The sequence below is a fragment of the Pelodiscus sinensis genome, chromosome 5 (genome assembly GCF_049634645.1).
Source record: "Pelodiscus sinensis isolate JC-2024 chromosome 5, ASM4963464v1, whole genome shotgun sequence".
Taxonomy (NCBI): Eukaryota; Metazoa; Chordata; order Testudines; family Trionychidae; genus Pelodiscus; species Pelodiscus sinensis.
Genome location: NC_134715.1, coordinates 92,819,470 through 92,840,336, shown reverse-complemented (window position 1 = coordinate 92,840,336; position 20,867 = coordinate 92,819,470). Strand labels below are relative to the sequence as shown.

The 20,867-nt window shown below is 46.5% G+C and overlaps 1 protein-coding gene across 3 annotated transcripts in view; it reads left to right on the top strand.

Annotated features, from left to right (window-relative positions):
- Nucleotides 1–20,867, top strand: part of UBE2K (ubiquitin conjugating enzyme E2 K) — an 80,599-nt gene that overhangs the window by 7,182 nt on the left and 52,550 nt on the right. The gene's annotated exons all lie outside the window — the stretch shown is intronic.

The following is a 20,867-nucleotide window of genomic DNA, read 5'->3' as shown; positions in this document are numbered from 1 at the left end:
ACCCCTAAGTTTTTCAAGCAAAAAAAAAAAAGGGGGGGGTGGGTTAAACTCAAAAGGTTTTAGCATTGTCTTTATTTATGAGAAGGGTCAGGAACCAGAAAAGTCTGTTCCAAAAACCCCCAAGCCTCACTAATGTGATCCCAACTGTGCTGGTGAGGGCAGGGAACAGAGTGCTGGTGGGTGCTGGGGCTGGGTGGCAGGATGCTGGCTCAGGTGGCAGGGTGCTGGGGTCAGGGACATGGTCCTGCTGGGCACTGGGGTGGCTGGCAGGGTGCTGGGATAAGGATCAGGGTGGTGCTGGTTCTTGGGGTGGGTGGCAGGGTGCTGGGGCCAGGGACAGGGTTCTGCTGGGTGCTGGGGACAGTGCTGGTGGGTACTCATGGGGGGGACTGGACAGGGGCAGCTGGGACCAGTACCTGGCAATCCTGCAGTACCTCTGGGTTCCGGAAAGTGTGCGACTACACTCCTCCTCCCCAAACAGCTGGTGTGTGCGTGCCTGAGCAGCAGAGGCTGTTGCACCCCAGCAACTTACTTCCGTGATGCCGTCCTGCGGGCAGGGAGGGGGAGGGCGTGGGGAGTCCCAGGGCAGAGCGTGCTGCCTTCATAGTTTGAGCTGCACAGCCTGGGTCTCCTGAACTTCCTCCCTTCCCCCACACTGCACAGAAAGGCCCCGGAACTAAGTTGCTGGGTGCCACAGCCCCAGCTATTCAGGCAGCGCACGCTGGCTGCTTTGGGGAGGGGAAGTGCTTCCCGCCCCGCTGTGGGTCATGTGGGGTCACTCCTGTCCGGCATTCCCCTGGTGTGCCGGCTGGGAGCAACTGTTCCCTCTGCCCCAGCCTCCATACGCCTCTGCTGGCTAGCCGGCTGTAAAGGGATGGCAGTTGCCTCCCCCTTTTCTGTCAGTTTACTCTGGCTTTAATGGCCGCCCGGCTGTCCTTTTGTTAACCAGTTTACAATTGTTTCTGCCTCAATGGCAGTCCGTTTTGTAGTCCAATACCACAAGCGTCTCCAACAGTTCTGCCCCGCTGCTGGTGGGTGGGGGTAGTGGAACGGATCCCAGCCCAGGGCTCTAAAGACAGGTGCAGGTAAGGACCTGTCTGGCTGGTGGGGCTCCTGCCGCAACGTACCAGCCTGCAGGTCATCTGTAGGCAAGCCCCGTCCTTGGCTTCTTCCTGTCTCTGGGGACCTCCGACTTCAGCCCCCTGTGCTCCCCCTAGTTCCAAAACTCACCACCTCCGTGCCTTAACTCCAGGCATTGGGATAATGCTGGTGTTTCTTCCCCCTCTCCAATTCTGCTCCCATTCCCCTGTCTCTCTGGCTCCCCCATGCTAACCCCTTCCCCTGATGCATGCTCCATCTTGACCTCACCCGTCCTGCCCCCTCCCACCCTGGACGCACGGCCGGGCGGGCAGCTGATGGCGGTACAATCCTTTGGTGGCGGTACAGCCCCGCTGTGCTGTTGCGAAAGAACAGGTGGCACAGACAGGCGTCCGCCCTTTGCGTGCCCCATAAAGCGCAGGAGTCGGTGAGTCCTCCCCGCCTGGGATGGGTCCATCCCATCACACCGGCGCTCTCCTTTCAGAGGGGGCGGGGGAGTGCCGGCTCCTCACGGAAGCCCTACTTTTGCTTCGCGGAACCTCAGGGTTCCACGGAGCACCAATTGGGAAACACTGATCTAACCTAAGTCTTCCTTGCTGCAGATTAAGCCTATTACTACTTGTTCTGGACCTTCAGTGGACATAGAGAACAATTTTGATCACTGTTCTCTTTATAACAGCCTTTAATACATTTGAAAACTGATACCAAGTGCCTCCTGTCATCTTTTCTGAAAACTAAATTTGCTCACTTTTTTTAACCTTTAATTATATAGGCCATATTTTCTAAACCTTTTATTATATTTATTGTTCTTTGGATTCCATTGTGTCCTCATCGTTCCTTAAAAGTGTGATGCCCAGTATTTCAATTGAGACCTCACCAACACTGAGCAGGACAGTTGTCACCTGTGTTTTGCATATGATGCCCTGTTAATACAACCCAGAATTAGGGATGTAAGTGACTAGTTGAGTGGCTGCTTGACTACTTGCTTCCCGCTCCCTCTCCCTGCTCCCTCTCTATCAGAGGCAGCAAGGGTGAGGGGGAAGCAAGAGCCGGTGCTGTGGGGAACTGGCTTAAAAGCTGGTTCCCCCCAGCACCATCTCCACAGCGTGAAGGAGCGACAGAGCTGCAGCAGTCCCGGAGCCAGCGCGAGCTTGGGTTGCTCAGTTCTGGCTTGCACCAGTTCTGGGAACTACCCCTGCTGTGGCTCTGCAGTTTAAATGTAGTAGAAGCCAAACTTCCTACATGCCTGACTCCTACTACATTTAAACGGCAGAGCCACGGCAGATTTAGCTCCTGGACCCAGCACAAGCTAGGACAGAGTGCCTCCCCTTATTGACTAATCATGTAGTCCCAGTTACCTGCTTCTTAACATCATTACCCAGAATATTACTTTTTTGCAACTGTATCCTACTTTATCATTCTTTAGGACTTCACTCCATGGAGCCTCAGTTAACAAACAGCTAACAGTTGAGAGATGTTTTCAGTTCATTTATTAAGCACTCTAGGATGAATTTAATCTTTTCCTGACTACTAAAGTACATCTGTCTGAGCTATATATTGTTTAACATGTTTTTTCCTTATTTTGACAGTTGTGTAGATCTACCCTTAAAATGTGAAATCCGTTATTTCAGGATCACTTTAATCCAAATTACCTCTGGTCTTCATATTTGCAACCATTTCCTTCCTGTTAGAATAAAGTCTAACCTGGCTGCCCCCCAGTTACTTCTGAAACAACATTTTCTCCAATACTTTCTAATGACTTACTGGACATCTTGTGTTTTGCCATGTTACTTATCCAATAGATGTCTGAGTAAAATTTTCCATTATTATTGGGACTTGTGTTTTGGATATTTGTTTGATCTAGAAATGCCACATCCACCACTTCCTCCTCTTGATTTGTTAGTCTGTAGTAGACTCCTACTAGGATATCACCTATTCACCAAGAGATGTTCAAAAGGTCTGCCTCTTGTTATGAGATACAGAAGCAGGTAAATGTCTGTATTCAAGATATCTAACAAAACACTGCTCCTTTTTTCCTCTGCCAGTCCTCCTTCTTTGCCCTTAGCTCCTATGGGAACATAGGCCATCAACAATTTCTTTCCAAGCCTCTCTGCCTGTCCTTGAACAAGAAATAATTCTCTGTGCCAGTGTTCTAGTAATGAGATTTATCCCACCCAGTCTTTATGATGCCATGTAAGTAATAATTTAGCTTATGTACTAATACTTCCAGTTCTTCCTGTTTATTCTCCTTACTGCTTGCATTTCTGTGTAGACATTCAGGATGTTGAGCAGAGTCCTTCACTATTTCACTTGTATTGGTCCTGTGACCCTTCTGTTATGGTCACTGTTTTTTTTATACCTACCTGTGGGCTTTTATCACTTGTCCCTTTGAAACTGGTTTACAGCCCTCCTCACTAGAGTGGTGAGATGGTGGCCCTGCTTGGGGCCTAACCCAAAATGGGAAAGATCGGTAAGAATTTGGGGTGTTAAAATGCATTTAATTAAGTAATTGTGTAACTGCTTTTCAGCGGTAACACTCGGGGGGCAGGCAGCTACTGCCTGCTGCCCTGTGCTGCTATTTGTGTATCAGTGGCAGCATTGTGGGTAGGGGACTGTGGCATTTTATGAGGTTAGCAGATAGAAGATTAAAATTCAGTTTACTCTAAAAAATGACTGAAAATAGCACATTGGTGCTTTTCGCCCCTATTAGCACTGCAGGACCAATATAGCTACACAAGAGTGATAGTTTTTACTCTGACTTGTGCATCAGCAACAGAATTGTTAATGAACATAACCAATAATGTCCTTGGAAACGTGCATTAACTTGATTCATCTGAGTTTTGCTATTTAAATCCGTGTGCAATTGGTGAGCACAATGGAACTGCTTACATGAATAGGCCTTGTCTATATGCTAACGTTTTTTGACTGAAATATGAATTTCAAACTGATATTGTTATAAAGCCCTGGTATAAAGTAGGGATATAATAGTATAGTTGATTAACCGATTCATCAATAAGCAAAAGCTTATAGGTTAATGCTGTAGACTACACACATTTTCCTTTCCCACTGCCAGTAAATTTTTTAGCAGGCTGGCCAGCAGCCTGGCTCAGTCCTGGCTTACAACAGGTCTGGGACTTACCTCTGCTGAGGATCTGCATTTAAAATGTATTAGGAGCAAAGCGGACAGGCAACCCAGATCAGTTCTGGCTTGTTTTGGGTCCAGGAACTCAGACTCCCCCTAGACAGGGGCTGCTGCCACCAGTCTCTGCAATCTCTTTCTCAGAAGTAGCAGCACAAGCGACAGGCAGCCAGTTTGTGAGGGGAGCTGATCTTTAAACTGGCTGCTCTCCTGGATCAGCTCCCGCCTGGCACCCTGTGCTGCTGCCTCTGATACAGAGGCTGCCAGCCCTACCCCTGTGGGCTGTAAAATAGTCAACTAACCGATAAAATTTCATGAGGTTACTTGACAAATCAATTAACTGATATTTATCATCCTTAGTATAAAGTGGATATTTTTATTCCCATATCAAAGTACCTTTTTATGTGTTGGCTTGTCATTTTAGAGAACGTATGCTGACCAAAAAATCCACACCTGTGAGGACACTTTTTCTGGAACTTGGTTGGTATAACTCAGTTGATATAGTTGCTAAATCTTTCTTATGTAGACAGGCCTTACAAGTTTGCAGGAGTAGGATCTCTGTTCTCATTTCAGAATATTCCATTGTTATGAACCAGAAGGAACTGTGCTTTGTTTTCAGACTCCAGATTGAATTCTCACCATTAGTAGCTGGAAGAACATATCTTTGCTTTTATATTGCGTAGGCTTTTGGACAAGAATCATGGAGACAGAGTAGGTATTGAATGCCACAATGTCTGTCTTTGACAGTCACTTGTCAAACTAAACAGTCTTTAAATTTTACAGAAATTTTTGGTTCAAGTGTTTCTTTGACTCATCCCCCTCTTAAAAAGGGGATTTTCTACTCTGTAGTCATAGATTTTTTTTCAAGCTCTGCCCATGATGATTATGTAAACAACTTGTTGTAAACAAAGTTAATAGCATGTTATCAAAGTTAATAGCATGTTCAGTGTACAGTACACCCCTGGCTTCCTGAATTCCATTTAACTCATATTTGAACATGTCCCTCCAAGTTGTACTGAATGAGACTGCAGGATGATTTTGCAAATCAGCTGGTTATCCGAGGGCTGCATTACAGTTAGCTGGTGTTAAATAATTTGCTTAAACCAGAAGAACTTACTAGCAGGCTTTAAGAAGACTACTCTCCATTCCCAGCTCTGAAGCAGTCTTTTAAAAATCTGCTCATTCACATTTTCATCCTAAACATGTTTATCTGAATTTTATGGTTGTTCCTCATGATATGATATTTGAATCAAGTGTGCGGTGTTTGCTATTAAAATCAATATCTTTCTCTTGAAAATAGTAATAGAATAACTGGATAGTGTGTGTCTGTTCCTTGTAATAGTATTTATATTAATCATAATATTTCATTTTGAGCTGTAGGTATTCATAAGACTTCTGTGTAAAATAGCATTAAACGTGTTTGACCATTTGACTAGACCTGTGGGTTTGTCAAAGAATCAGACTAATAGGTCAAATTATGTGCTCATATTAGGGATGTTAAGAAGCAGGTAATTGACTAATCATGTACAGGCAGTCCCCGGGTTACGTACAAGATAGGGACTGTAGGTTTGTTCTTAAGTTGAATCTGTATGTAAGTCGGAACTGGCGTCCAGATTCAGACACTGCTGAAACTGACCGCCAGTTCTGACTTACATACAGAATCAACTTAAGAACCCCAGGCGTCCCCAAGTCAGCTGCTGCTGAAACTGATCAGCAGCTGATTCCAGGAAGCCCGGGGCAGAGCAACTCTGCCTGGGGCTTCCTGTAGTCAGAGCTGGTCAGTTTCAGCAGAAGCTGACTTGGGGACGCCTGGGGCAGAGCAGCTGGGGTGCTGCTGGGTTGCTCCAGTAGCGCCGCTCCTCGGTGCTACTGGACCAACCTAGCAGCACCCCATCTGCTCTGCCCCAGGCGTCCTGATTCAGCCTCTGCTGAAACTGACCAGCAGCGGCTGAATCAGGACCTGGGGCAGAGCAGCTGGGGTGCTGCAGGGTTGGTCCAGTAGTGCCCAGAGCGTGCGCTGCAGGACCAATCGGCAGCGCCCCAGCTGCTCTGCCCCAGAGTCCAAAACAAAAGCCTGGTCTGCTGGGGGGGGGGGAGCACACTAACTGCGCCCCCCCTCCCCAGCAGACCAGGGACACGGGGAGCAGAGCCGCAGCGGCAGCGGGGTGCCGCGCCTCAGAGGCGAGGGACCCCGCCGCGGCTGCGGCTTCAGTCCGGGAGCCTGTGGTCTGCTGGGGACGGTCCCCAGCAGACCACAGGCTCCCGGACTGAAGCCGCAGCCGCAGGGGGGTCCCGCGCCTCTGAGGCTTTGCCAGAGCAAAGCCTCAGAGGCGCGGGGAACCGCCGCTGCTGCCGCTTCAATCTGGGTGCCTGTGGTCTGCTGGGGACGGTCTCCAGCAGACCAGGGGCACCGGAGCAGCTTACGAACGGGGCTTTCTCGCCCCGACTTCCGGGGCGAGAAAGCCCCGTTCGTAAGTGCGGATCCGACGTAAGTCGGATCCGCGTAAGTCGGGGACTGCCTGTAGTGGGTAAAAATTTTATCAACTGCACAATTAGTCCATAAGGGAAGGTGCTCTGTCCCAACTTGCACCAGCCCAAGAGCTACCCCCACTGCATCTCTGCAGTTTAGATGTAGAAGGAGCCAGGTGAGCAGGAAGCCTGGCTTACATTTAAACTTCAGAGTCGCAGTGGGGGTAGGTCCTGGACCAGCACGAGCCAAGACAGGGCTGGGACCGCTGCAGCTCTGTGTTTTAAATGTAGTAAGAGCCACCTGGCTCTTACTATGTTTAAAATTCAGGACTATGTAGCACTTTAAAGACTAACAAGATGGTTTATTAGATGATGAGCTTTCGTGGGCCAGACCCACTTCCTCAGATCAAATAGTGGAAGAAAATAGTCACAACCATATATACCAAAGGATACAATTAAAAAAAAATGAACACGTATGAAAAGGACAAATCACATTTCAGAACAGAAGGAGGATGCGGGGGGGAGGGGAAACGAAGGTAAATGTCTGAGTTAATGATATTAGAGGTGGGGAAAGGTAGATGTCTGTGAGCTAATGGTATTAGAGGTGATAATTGGGGAAGCTATCTTTGTAATGGGTAAGGTAGTTGGTGTCTTTGTTCAATCCCCCCGGAGAGTGCCGAATTTTAGCATGAATGACAGTTCAGAGGATTCCCTTTCAAGTGCAGATGTAAAAGGTCTTTGTAGCAGAATGCAGGTAGTTAAGTTGTTGAGACAGTGTCCTTTCTGGTTGAAATGGCAAGAAATTTTTTCTTTGTGATCCTGTCTGATATCTGTTTTGTGGGCATTAATTCTTTGGCGAAGTGTCTGCGACGTTTGTTCAGCGTACATAGCAGATGTACACTTTCGGCACATGATAGCATAAATTATATTTCTGGATGCGCAGGAATATGTGATCTTGATCTTATAACTCACTTGGTTAGGTCCAATAATGGTATCAGCAGAATGAATATGTGGACAAAGCTGGCAACGGGGTTTGTTGCAAGGGAAGGTACCAGGGTTGGTATTAGTGTGGTGTGTCCTGTGGCTGTTGGTAAGAATCATCTTGAGGTTAGGTGGTTGTCTATAGGAGACTATGGGTCTGTCTCCCAGAGCCTCTTGGAGTTTGGTATCCTGTTCCAGTATAGGCTGTAGTTTATTGAGAATGTGTTGGACAGGTTTAAGTTGGGGGTTGTAGGTGATGACAAGTGGTATTCTATTGTTGGTTTTCTTGGGTCTGTTTTGAAGTAGATGGTTTCTAGGTATTCGTCTGGCTCTTTCAATTTGCTTTTTTATTTCTCCAGGTGGGTAGTTGAAGTTTATAAATGCTTGGTAGAGATCCTAAAGCTTCTGGTCTCTGTCAGTGGGATTAGAGCAGATGCGGTTGTATGGAAGGGCTTGGCTATAGATGATGGATCATATGGTGTGTTCTGGATGGGAGCTGGAAGCCTGTAGGTAACTGTATGAGTCAGTGTGTTTTCTGTAGAGAGTGGTGTCTAATTTTCCATTGTTGATTTGTACTGTAGTGTCCAGGAAGTGGACCTCTCGTGTAGAATGGTCCAGGCTGAGGTTGATGGTGGGGTGTAGGTTGTTGAAATCTCTGTGGAATGTCTCCAGTGTTTCTTAGCCATGCGTCCAGATCATAAAGATGTCATCGATGTAGCGTAAGTAGAGAAGAGGTAAAAGGGGACGGGAGTTGAGGAAACGTCATAGGTCAGCCATAAAGATGTTAGCATACTGTGGGGACATGCGTGTACCCATGGCTGTGCCGCTGATCTGGAGGTATAAGTTGTTCTCAAACTGGAAATAATTGTGGGTGAGAACAAAGTTACATAGGTCTGCTATCAGGTTGGCAGTGGTGTCCTCTGGGATAGTGTTTCTAATTGCTTGTAATCCGTCTTCATGTGGGATGTTGGTGTATAGAGCTTCTACATCCATGGTGGCAAAGATGGTGTTATTGGGGAGGTTTATCGATGTTTTGTAGTTTCCTTAGGAAGTCAGTAGTGTCTCGGAGATAGCTGGGGGTGTTGGTTGCGAAGGGTTTGAGCAGAGAGTCTACATAGCTGGATAGACCAGTAGTGAGTGTGCCAATACCAGAGATGATGGGACGTCTTGGGTGTCCAGGTTTATGGATCTTGGGAAGCAGATAGAACAATCCTGGTCGGGGGTCAGAAGGTGTTTCTGTGTGGATTTGTTCCCAAGTAGCTGTGGGGAGTCTTTTAAGGAGACAGTGTAGTTTCTTTTGGTATTCCGAGGTGGGATCAGAGGAGAGAAGTTTGTAAAATGTGGTGTTCGAGAGTTGTCTGGTTGCCTCCTGGTTATAGTCGGCCTTATTCATAATGACCACAGCACCCCCTTTGTCCGCTGGTTTGATTATAATGTCCAGGTTGTTTTTGAGACTCTGGATGGCATGGTGTTCAGCGCGGCTGAGATTGTGTGTCGCTTGTTGTCGTTTGCGAATAATGTCAGTCTGTGCGTTGTTGCGGAAGCTTTGTATATAGAAATCCAGATTGTAATTCCGACCGTCAGGGGGAGTCCATATAGAATTATTTTTCCTTTGGTGTTGATAGGGGGGATCTGGTAGGTCAGATTGATGTTCATTGGTGGTTTGGAAATATTCTCGGAGGCGGAGGCGGCGAAAAAAAGCCTCAAGGTCACCACAAAATTGTATCCAGTTTGTGGGGGAAGTGGGGTAGAAAGAGAGACCCGGGAACAAGAGAGACTCTTCTACTGGATTGAGTTTGTAGCTGGATTCCTGCGCATCCAGAAATATAATTTATGCTATCATGTGCCGAAAGTGTCCATCTGCTATGTACATTGGACAAACGTCTCAGACACTTCGCCAAAGGATTAATGCCCATAAAACAGATATCAGACAGGATCACAAAGAAAAAACAGTTTCTTGCCATTTCAACCAGAAAGGACACTGTCTCAACGACTTAACTACCTGCTTTCTGCTACAAAGACCTTTTACATCTGCACTTGAAAGGGAATCCTCTGAACTGTCATTCATGCTAAAATTCGACACTCTCCGGGGGGATTGAACAAAGACACCAACTACCTTACCCATTACAAAGATAGCTTCCCCAATTATCACCTCTAATACCATTAGCTCACAGACATCTACCTTTCCCCACCTCTAATATCATTAACTCAGACATTTACCTTCGTTTCCCCTCCCCCCCGCATCCTCCTTCTGTTCTGAAATGTGATTTGTCCTTTTCATACGTGTTCATTTTTTTCAAATTATATCCTTTGGTATATATGGTTGTGACTATTTTCTTCCACTATTTGATCTTAGGAAGGTGGGTCTGGCCCACGAAAGCTCATCATCTAATAAACCATCTTGTTAGTCTTTAAAGTGCTACATAGTCCTGCAGTTTGCTTCAGCTACACCAGACTAACACTGCTACATTTCTATTACTATGTTTAAAATGCAGAGTTGCAGCTAAGGATGTTAGTGTGATTATTTGGGTAATTATATAATTGATACCATTTGTATCAACTATACGATTAGTAAAGAAGTGCCTCTACAGAGCCACAGCAGGGGTAGCTCTAGAGGAGCCGACTTGAGCCAGGACTGAACAGTCCTGGATTGTGCAGGCTCCAGAGCCACCTGCGCTGCAGCTCTGCATTTTAAATGTAGTAAAAGCCACGAGGGGTGCAGTGTTCAGCACGAGCCAGGACTGCAGCAGTTCCTGCTTGCTCTGTTTCCCGCTGTGACTCTGCCTCCCCTTTTCCCCGTAGAGACGGTGCTGGGGGGACCCGGGTTTTCCAATTTTTCCCAGCACCCAGTCCTGCTCCCTCCCCTTGATGCCTCTCTCTGGTATAGGCAGCAAGGGGGAGAAGCGAGGAGTCAGCTATCTGATAAGCATTTGCTTATTTGATAGTTGACTAGTTGTTTACTTACCTAGTTGCAGCAGGGATAGCTCATGGATGCAGTGTGAGCCAGGACTGAATAGTTTTGGCTTACGCTGGTCTGGGACCACTGTGGCTTTGCATTTTAATGTAGTAAGATCGTGGCAGCTGTCTTTGTGTGTGAGGGTGTGTGTGGCACCGTGGAGATTGTGCTGAGGGGAACCGGCTTTTAAGATACCTCCCCCCAGCACCAGCTCCTCTCCCCCTTTCTTCCTCCCTGCTGCTTCTGATAGAGGCAGCAAGACGATGGGAAGTGACTTGGCTACTTGCTTATATCACTAGCTCATTCATATATATTGATAACTTTTGAAAACTGAAGTTTGCAGTTAATTTTCTTTTTATTTAAAAGTGAAGTGTAAAAGGAACTTGTCTTAGACTGTGTGGCTGAGATTGAAAGAGTATAATCTTTTGAAACAAGATTACACTGCAGTCTCTTCACTTGTGGAACTATTAGTGACTTCAGTGGGAATTGATTTATGGAATTGTGTGCTGGATCAGGTCTGAAGTAACTGATATTCTCATGTACTTGCATATATAATGGGTAATTAACATTTCTCATTTTAAACTATTTTTATAGCAAAAGAGAAAAGTTTATTTTTTTAAAAACACAATCTTATATGACTAGAAAGTTAATCTGGACTTTCTCCATTTTCTATATGGCGTATGTTGTAAAATCCTTGGTGCGGGGAACCCTTATTTTGTAGAGCAGAGTTAGGGAACTTTTTTTCGTTTGGGGCCTGTGGGTCACTAACCTACAGAAAAATCAGTCAGGGGCCAAACGCAAGTGAGACCAGGCCCCCAAGTGAGAAGAAGAAAACCCTCATAAGAGGTGGCTCCCGACTGAGAAGCAGAAAAAGAGACAAAATAGCCTCACTCCCCTGGAGGATGGGGATGGAGGGCTGTGAGGCTCAGGGCTGATGTGGCTGGATTAACTCTTCTGGGGGTCTGGGACGAGTACAGTTTTTGGGGGGAGGCAGGATTTTGAGTGGGGCCAAAAATAAGGGGTTCAGTGTGTGGTAGAGGGATGCCAGGGAAGGGGGTGAGGGAGCAGGGTATGGGTGGGAGGTATGGCAGAAGCTGGCTGGGAGTAAGGTTGCTGGTTCTGGGCAGGAGGTGTAAAGTACAGGAGCAGGGTATGTGTGGAGATGCAGAGTGTGGGTGGGAGGGACTAGGAGATTGGGGTGCCTATGTGGCCCATAGGCCTTAGGTTTCCCATCCCTGCTGTAAAGTATGTAGTGTGCTTTTGCCACTCAAATTATATTCAGGTTCAGTGCTTAATGATGTCTATCAAAACTTGTTTGCAAAGGTTTATCTGTGCTGGGAAGTTGTAACATATAATTATGGCAGTATAGTTAAAGCAATGCAGTTGGACCTCCCTGGTCTGGCACCCTTGGGGCTTGACTGGCTTTGAGCTAGGGATGTTAGATAACGATTAATTAAATAGTCATGTAACTGCACATAATATTATCCGTTACATGACTATTTGATAGTCCTTGGGGACAGGGCTGGCAGCCAGTGTGCTCCCAGCTCCACTCCTGGGGAGCCCCCTGTCACCTGGTGCTGCTGCATTTGTATCAGAGCCAGCAGTGCAGGGTAGCAGGTGGGAGCTAGTCTACACGGGAAGCTGGTTTCAAAAACAGCTCTCCATACAGACTGGCTCCCACCTGCCTCTCTGCACTCTGCTTCTGATATAGAGGCAGCAGCACTGTATCCACTATCCGTGGAGGGTCCGAACTCCCTATTGACAGAAGCTGCGCTGGAATCCCACAGAGCAGCCTTCCCCTGCTGCCTCTGATAGAGGCAGCAGCTCCGCAGAGTTGGCACATGAGGAAAGCTGGCTTAAAAGCTGGTTCCCCATGCGTATTGGCTCCTGTCTGTGCAGGAGTTGGGGGCAAGTGGCTTGCATGAGCCAATATTTACGGGAAGCTGGTTTGAAAGCTGGCTTCTCACATGGACCAGCTCCTGCCTACCCCTCTCACTCTCACCCTGTTGCCTCTGAGAGGTGAAATGCATGTAGTCTATAAGATTAACCGCTTATTGGTTAATTGTGTACTCATCTACATGTTGACATCCCTATTTTGAACAAGGGAGTTTTCAGGACCAAAGAAGGTCAATACTGGCCCTTCTGCAGCCGGTCTTTGAGCTTTCCTTGGTGCCAGTCTTCTTGTGGGTCTCCCCTCTTGGCTGCTGGCCCAGCTCCCAGGTTGCCTTCCTGGTTGTTGAATCAACTGTTGGCCCCAGCCGCTGGTCCCTCTGTTGCCAGATTCCTAGCCAGCCCCCGCTCCCAGCCACCATTGCTTTGGGGTACAGCAACATCTGTGCTCTTGCTGGGCCATGGATGTTGCTGGACCAGATAGATTCAACCATATAAAACCTTCTGTGCCTCCCCATTGTTTACATGTGGATACTAGGAATGTTAGCATGTAGTTGTTTACACAATTAACCAATACATTTGGGCTACTCAGTTAATTCTAATGACTCTCTCCCCTCTTTCCTCTCCCCCACCCTCCAGTGCCTTTGTATCCCACAGATGCAGCAGTGTAGAGTGGGTGCAGACGGGAGATGATATACATGGGGAACCAGCTTTTAAGCTGGCTCTCTGCATGTGCTGGCTTCTGCAGGCCTGCCCCCCTGTACTGCTGCCTGTAATAGACAGGCAGCAGTGTGGAGAGTGGGGAGAAGGACGGTGGGAGATGGTACATGTGGGAAGCAGGCTTTCAAGCTGGCTCTCCCTGTGTATCCGTTCCTGCTCCTCCCCTCCACCTCCAATTGCTGCCTCTCTCAGACGCAGCGGCAGGAGTGCAGGGCAGGCTGCTCAGCAGGAACTGATACACAGGGGGAGCGAGTTTGAAAGCTCAGTTTAAAAGTTTTACTGGTATAATTATTTTAGCTAAGGATGTAACTTTTTGATCAGTCTCCCTGAGAGCACCGGCTCCTGCTTGCTCCCCTTCCCTCCCTCGTAGTAGATGTGTAACTGCTAAACAATACAGGAGGCCCCCGACTTGCGACTGCCCCAGTTCCAACCCCCTGCACTTAAAACCATTTTTGTAAGTGCGGAAGGGGCTGGAAATCCCTGACTTACCTCCTCGGCCTGCATTTATAAATGAGGGTTCAAGTTACGATGCCTCGACTTGCGACGCTTCCTGCGGAACCAATCACGTCGCAGGTCAGGGGCCTTCTGTACAGTGGGTACATGTTTACACAAATACATGCTAGTTAACATACCTGGACACAGTTTGTTGCTTAAAGGTGCTTTATACTTGTACAGCTGTTCTGTACTGGAAGGGGGTTAACTTATGCTGATACAAATGCACTCAAAATAAGGGGTTTTACTTGTAATTTTGATCAAAAAGTTACATCCTTAGCTAAAATAATTATACCAGTAAAACTTTTCAGCATAGATCAGGCATAAGATTCCAAAGTAGGAAGAACTATGAGCTTCTTGGTTCTTTACTCAAATTGTAAAAAGAAATTTCAGAAATCTGAGCAACAAATTTTGTAATAGTGATATCTCAGTTCTCAAAACATTGAGCCCACCCTGTTTTAAACACCTATTTTTACTTTTACATAAGGTTTTTAACAACCTCCCTTTTGTACTGAAAAGGGATTCTGTTAGCTTAAATGTAACTTTTTGTATGCAACCGTTTAAATACATTTGGTTTAGCTTTTTTTAAATTCTGCCCCTGTGTGTGTGGGGTGGCATAAGGGAAATCTATTTAAACAAAAAGTAAGGTGTTTCTTGTTGCAGATACCTGGAGTGCCCTAGTTATTAAGATTTAAATTTTCTGTGGACAATTTTCTCTTAGGACACTTGTCCAGGTAATTCAATAGAAATTTAGTTCATAATTAAAGGTATAAGACATTTTAAAATAATAGTCTGGCCATTGAAGTGCTCAATTTTTGTAATGTTTTTGAGCACTCTTGTTTGCATGTACTTTAATTTTGCGCACTCAAATATTCTGTTAGTAACATATTAGTTTATTTAAGTGTGAAAAGAATCTCACTTATGTTTTCTAAAATTATTCTGTGGACTGAGATTAGGGTTGCCAGGTGTCCGGATTTCACTCGGACAGTCCGTTATTTCTGGCCCCTGTGGAGGAAAAGAAAAGAAAATACTGGACACGTAAAATGTCTGGTATTTTCTGTTTTTCTTGGACGGAAGGCCGATGGGGACAACGTTCCTCTGCTGCGTCTGACATGGGCTTGGGGGAAGCGAGGAGCGTGGGGATTCTTAAAGGCTCAGCGACCCTTTTTTGTTCTCCCAATTTGATTTTTTTTGCTCAACAACTTTCTTCTCCGGATTTATGTATTTATTTATTGCTCAATAAGTTTGCTGTCTGTCTTTCTTTTTCTTACCCACTCACCCACCCCAGTTTTTTTTCCTGTCATGTTCCAGATTTTTGGTGAAAGCATCTGACAAGCCTAACTCAGATTAATTATGTGAAAATTTGGAAAACCATAAGAAAGTAAAAATAGTGATTAGACTGAAAAAAACCTGGCCTGTTTTGTAGCAGTGATGTCCTTCATACAGGTGCTGTCTTCACTAGGAGGACAAAGGGTGTATTGGCATACATGCTACCTGACATACGTTAAAATCCTAGTGAAGATAAATTAAGTAAGTTATAACTTTAAATGTGTTAACTGGTAAAAGGTAAACCAAATGCTCTACTTTAACCAGTTTAAGATGTTTGTTAGCATGTTTTAGTTAACATGCGGTAACAGCCCACTTTCACATCCCTAGTCTGAACTAGTATGTAATCGTTAACTCATAGGGGCTGGAGTAGCTCCCCACCTGCAGCAGGCAGAGAGCTGTTCCAATCCTGCAGGGCCCATTGCAGGCAGGGGCTGCTCCAACTGGCTGGCTGGTCAGAGCTGACCCAGTCGCAGGCACGGGCTGCTCTGATCGGCTTGCTGGAGCAGCCTTTGTCTGTATGGAGGAGATGGTGCTCCAGCCCAGTTGGGTTTAATGTTTAACCAGTTAACCAATTAAATGGGATTTTACATCCTTAGTTGAGACATGACTGTTAACAGAGAAAACCAGGAAGTCTGCACTTGAGTGTGCTGGTTCTTAGAGAGCTAACAACTGTAGTGGTTTTCTAAAGAGATTAGCAATATAGTTTTCTCCTCTTCTGGAAGGAAATATTTCAGTAAAACCCCTACTGTTCACCTTTATTTATAAAGCATGTACCTATTATTCCAGCTTTTTACATGAAAATAAAGCCATAATATTCCCACAAAAAGCAATATTAATTTTTTTAAAAAGGGAGTGTCCCACTCCAAATAATGCTATCCACAGCAACAGTGCTACAATGTCCACATGGCTGGACTTCGCAAAAACTAGACAATAATAAATTGTCTAAACTCCTACGTGCTTCATGGCACTACATCTCTGGTACTCTCAACTCACCTAACATTATTAATCTATCCAACTACACATAGCCTAGCAGAAGATTCTCTCCTATCTTGGAGAATTGATTTGCCCCACCACCTCTACACATATTCAGTGGTTACCTAGAAGCTTATTTTCACCAACTCTGACTGAAGGAATATTTCCAGCACACCACTGAGGATCTTTCTGATCCTCAGGATCCTCCCCACCCAACCCCAGAAGAAGATGTCTACGTGAACGCTTCCTGATGGTCATAATGAGAGTCTGGACTTTTACATTGGTTGCTTCTGCAAATATTCACAGGCTGATATTGTGAACCAACAAACAAACAGCATATTACATCAGCCATGCAGAACGCAATGCTATCCACAGCCTCAAAAACAACTATCAAAGAGGCTGACAAAGGGGGTGCTGAAGTTATCATTAACAGGTCAGATTATGAAGAGGAGGCTGCCAGACAGCTCACCAACACCACATTCTACAGGCCTCTTCCGTTTGGTCCCACTGAGGAATGCCAAAAGAAACTACATCATCTGCTCAAAAAACTCCCTGCTACAACTTAGGACGAAATATATACAAACACACTGTCAGATCCTCAATCATCCCCCACCATCAACCTTTAGCCTGGATCAATCCATGCAAGAGATCCACTTCCTTGACACTACAGTACGATTACCGGAAACCTGCTGCCTCTAGGGTACCATCCAGGACATATGATCAATTGTCCACAGCCAAGCCCTAAGATAAAACTGGATTTGCTCCAGTGCCACAGAGTGAAACAATTACCTACAAGATCTTTATCAGGCATTCTTAAAACTGAAATACCCACCTGGAGAAGTGAAGAAATAGATTGGCAGAGCCAGAGAAGTATTCAGAAGTCAATTACTTCAAGACAGGCCCAACAAAACAAATAACAGAACCCATTGGTCATCATCTACAACCCCCAGCTTAAACCCTTCCAGCGCATCAGGTGATTGCTAACAGGGAGTTTTGAGAGGGAGTTCTCCAGGTGAAGGAGAAGCAGATACAGGACTCTTGAGGGAAGTGCGATTTATTATCGTGGCTTTCTTACTGTGTGCTGAGCTTGTGTTTGTTTGGTGTGTGGTGGTGTTGGTTTTTTTTTAATTATTATTTATTTATTTATTTTCTTTCCCTGTTTGGTGAGGCTTTAGAGAGGGAGTTCTCCAGGTAGAGGCGAAGCAGATACAGGAGTCTTGAGGGAAGTGGGTGTTGTGTTTGGGGCTTTCTTGCTGTGAGCTGAGCTTGTGTTTGTGAGTGAGGGTTGGTGTGTGTTCTTTTTTGTTTTTTGTTTGTTTATTTTCCCCTGTGTTTGAGAGTGAGGGTTTTTTTTCCCCCCACCTCCCCTCTGCCCTCCCCCTCCCCTTGATGGAGTTTGTGCTGTGATTGGCAGGTGGAAACTGTTGGCTTCTAATTTGTTTGAATTCTAGAAGCCTCTGCTGATTGGCTGAGCCTTGGTAGGGGGAGGGGCTTTATAAGGCAGTGGGCAAGCGACCAAGGAGCTTGCGAACAGGTGATTGCTAACAGGGAGTTTTGAGAGGGAGTTGGGAAGGGCGGGAGGTTCTCTTGCCTTTCTTTTTAAATCCCTTTTCCAGGATAGCAGTAATGGTTGGTGATGGGTCTGCTGTTGTTACCTGCACAGCGTGTGCCATGTTTGTCTTCCTTCCGGAAGAAAGAACCGATTTCATCTGCACCAAGTGCAAGCTGGTCGACATTTTGGAAGAAAAAATTAGAGGACTGGAGGCCCAAGTGTCGACCCTACGCTTGATCAGAGAGGATGAAGACTTCCTCGATAGAAGGCAGAATTTAATCCTTCAAGCACGGCAGGCAGAAGAGCCAGAGAGGGCAGTACGTGACCAAGAAGAGAACTGGCAGCATGTAACTTCTAGAAGGGGAAAAAGGCCAGCACGGGAATCCCCCGATGCTATAGAGGTAAGCAATCGCTTTCAAGCTCTCTCCACAGGCTCTGCAGTGCTGAAAGCCCTGGAAGGGACCTCACAAGGAAGAAACCAGAAGGGAACACCATCTACTGGAAGGCATGGGATGCATAGTCCTACGGATGGCGGTTTTGCGGCCACCACGCCCAAAAGGAAACAACGGGTGGTGGTGGTCGGGGACTCCCTTCTAAGAGGGACTGAGCCATCCTTCTGCCGTCCGGACCTGGAATCTCGAGAGGTGTGCTGCTTACCGGGAGCTCGCATTCAGGATGTCACCGAGAGGCTTACCAAGCTGATCAAACCTTCGGATCGCTACCCCTTCCTGCTTCTTCACGTGGGAACTAATGATACGGCCAAGAATGATCTTGAGCGTGTTACTGCAGATTATGTAGTGCTAGGAAGAAGGATCCAAGAATTTGGAGTGCAAGTGGTATTCTCCTCCATCCTCCCTATTGAAGGGAAAGGACTGGGCAGGGATTATCGAATTGAGGACGTAAATGCGTGGTTGCGCAGATGGTGTCGCAGAGAGCGCTTTGGTTTCTTCGACCATGGGACTCTGTTCCGGGCGCAAGGATTGTTAGGAAGAGATGGGATCCACCTAACGAAGAGAGGAAGGAGCATCTTCGCGGGCAGGCTTGCAAACCTAGTGAGGAGGGCTTTAAACTAGGTTCGTTGGGGGATGGTGACCAAAACCCTGAGGGGAGTGGGAGAGTCGGATACCGGGAAGAAATGCAGAGAGGAAGGGGCAAGAAAGGAGGACCCATGTTTCGAATGGAGAAGATAGGACGATCAACTGGTTACCTGAAGTGTTTGTACACTAATGCGAGAAGCCTGGGCAACAAACAGGAAGAACTGGAGGCTCTGGCCCAGACCAAGAAATATGATTTAATTGGGATAACAGAGACTTTGGTGGGATGACTCGCATGACTGGAGCGCTGTCATGGAAGGGTACAGACTGTTCAGGAAGAACAGGCAGGGGAGAAAAGGAGGAGGAGTTGCACTATATGTAAGAGAGCACTACGATTGCTCTGAACTCCGGTATAAAGAGGGAGACAAACCTGTTGAGAGTCTATGGGTTAAGTTTAAAGGAGCAAACAACAGCCTTGATGTTGTGGTTGGTGTTTGCTACAGGCCACCGAATCAGGTGGATGAGGTAGATGAGGCTTTCTTTGGACAACTGAGCGAAGCTTCCAGATCGCAGGCCCTGGTTCTCGTGGGGGACATTAATCACCCTGACATCTGCTGGGAAACCTATACGGCAGTACACAGGCAATCCAGGAAGTTTTTGGAGGATGTTGGGGATAACTTCTTGACACAGGTGCTGAAGGATCCGACCAGGGGCCGTGCGCAGCTTGACCTTCTGCTCACAAACAGGGAGGAACTAATAGGGGAAGTGGAGGTGGGTGACAACCTGGGAAGCAGTGATCATGAGATGGTAGATTTCAGGATCCTGACCAAAGGAAGAAAAGAGAGTAGCACAATACACACCTTGGACTTCAAAAAAGCAGATTTTGACTCCCTCCGAGATCTGATGGGCAGAATCTCCTGGGATGTTAACATGAAGGGGAAAGGAGTCCAGGACAGCTGGCAGTATTTTAAAGAAGCCTTATTGAAGGCACAGAAAGAAACCATCCCGACGCGTAGCAAGAGAGGTAGGAGACCGGACTGGCTTACAGGGGAAATCCTTGGTGAACTTAAGCACAAAAAGGAAGCTTACAAAGAGTGGAAACTTGGACAAATGACCAGGGAGGAGTTTAAAGGTATAGCTCGAGAATGCCGGGGGGTTATCAGGAAGGCAAAAGCGCAAATGGAATTGCAACTGGCTAAGGATGTGAAGGATAACAAGAAAGGTTTCTACAGGCATGTTAACAAGAAGAAGGTGATCAGAGAGGGTGTGCGGCCCCTAATGGATGAAGGAGGTAACCTAGTGACAGATGATGTGGGGAAAGCTGAAGTACTCAATGCTTTCTTTGCCTCTGTATTCACGGACAAGGTCGGCTCCTGGACTTCTGCGCCAAGTGACGCAAGATAGGATGAAGATGGACAGCCCGTGGTGGGTAAAGAACAGGTTAGGAACTATTTAGAAAAGCTAAACGTACATAAATCCATGGGTCCGGACTTAGTGCATCCGAGGGTGCTGAGGGAGTTGGCAAATGTCATTGTGGAGCCTTTGGCTATTATCTTTGAAAAGTCGTGGAGATTGGGAGAATTCCCGGATGACTGGAAAAAGGCAAATGTAGTGCCCATCTTCAAAAAAGGGAAGAAGGATGATCCAGGGAACTATAGGCCAGTCAGTCTTACCTCGGTTCCTGGAAAAATCATGGAAGGGATCCTTAAGGAATTCATATTGAGGTACTTGGATGAGAGGAAAGTGATTAAGAATAGTCAGCATGGATTCACAAAGGGCAAGTCGTGCCTGACCAATCTGATTAGCTTCTATGATGAGGTAACTGGCTCGGTGGACATGGGGAAGTCAGTGGATGTTATATACCTTGACTTTAGCAAGGCTTTTGATACGGTCTCCCACAATATTCTTGCCAGCAAGTTAAGGGATTGTGGATTGGATAAATGGACGGTAAGATGGATAGAAAGATGGCTAGAAGGCCGGGCCCAGCGGGTAGTGATCAATGGCTCGATTGCAGGTTGGCGGTCGGTTTTTAGTGGAGTGCCCCAAGGTTCGGTTCTAGGACCAGTTTTGTTCAATATCTTTATTAATGATCTGGATGAGGGGATGGATTGCACCCTCAGCAAGTTTGCGGATGACACTAAGCTGGGGGGAGAGGTAGATACCCTTAAGGGCAGAGATAGGGTCCAGAGTGACTTAGACAAATTGGAGGATTGGGCCACAAGAAATCTGATGAGG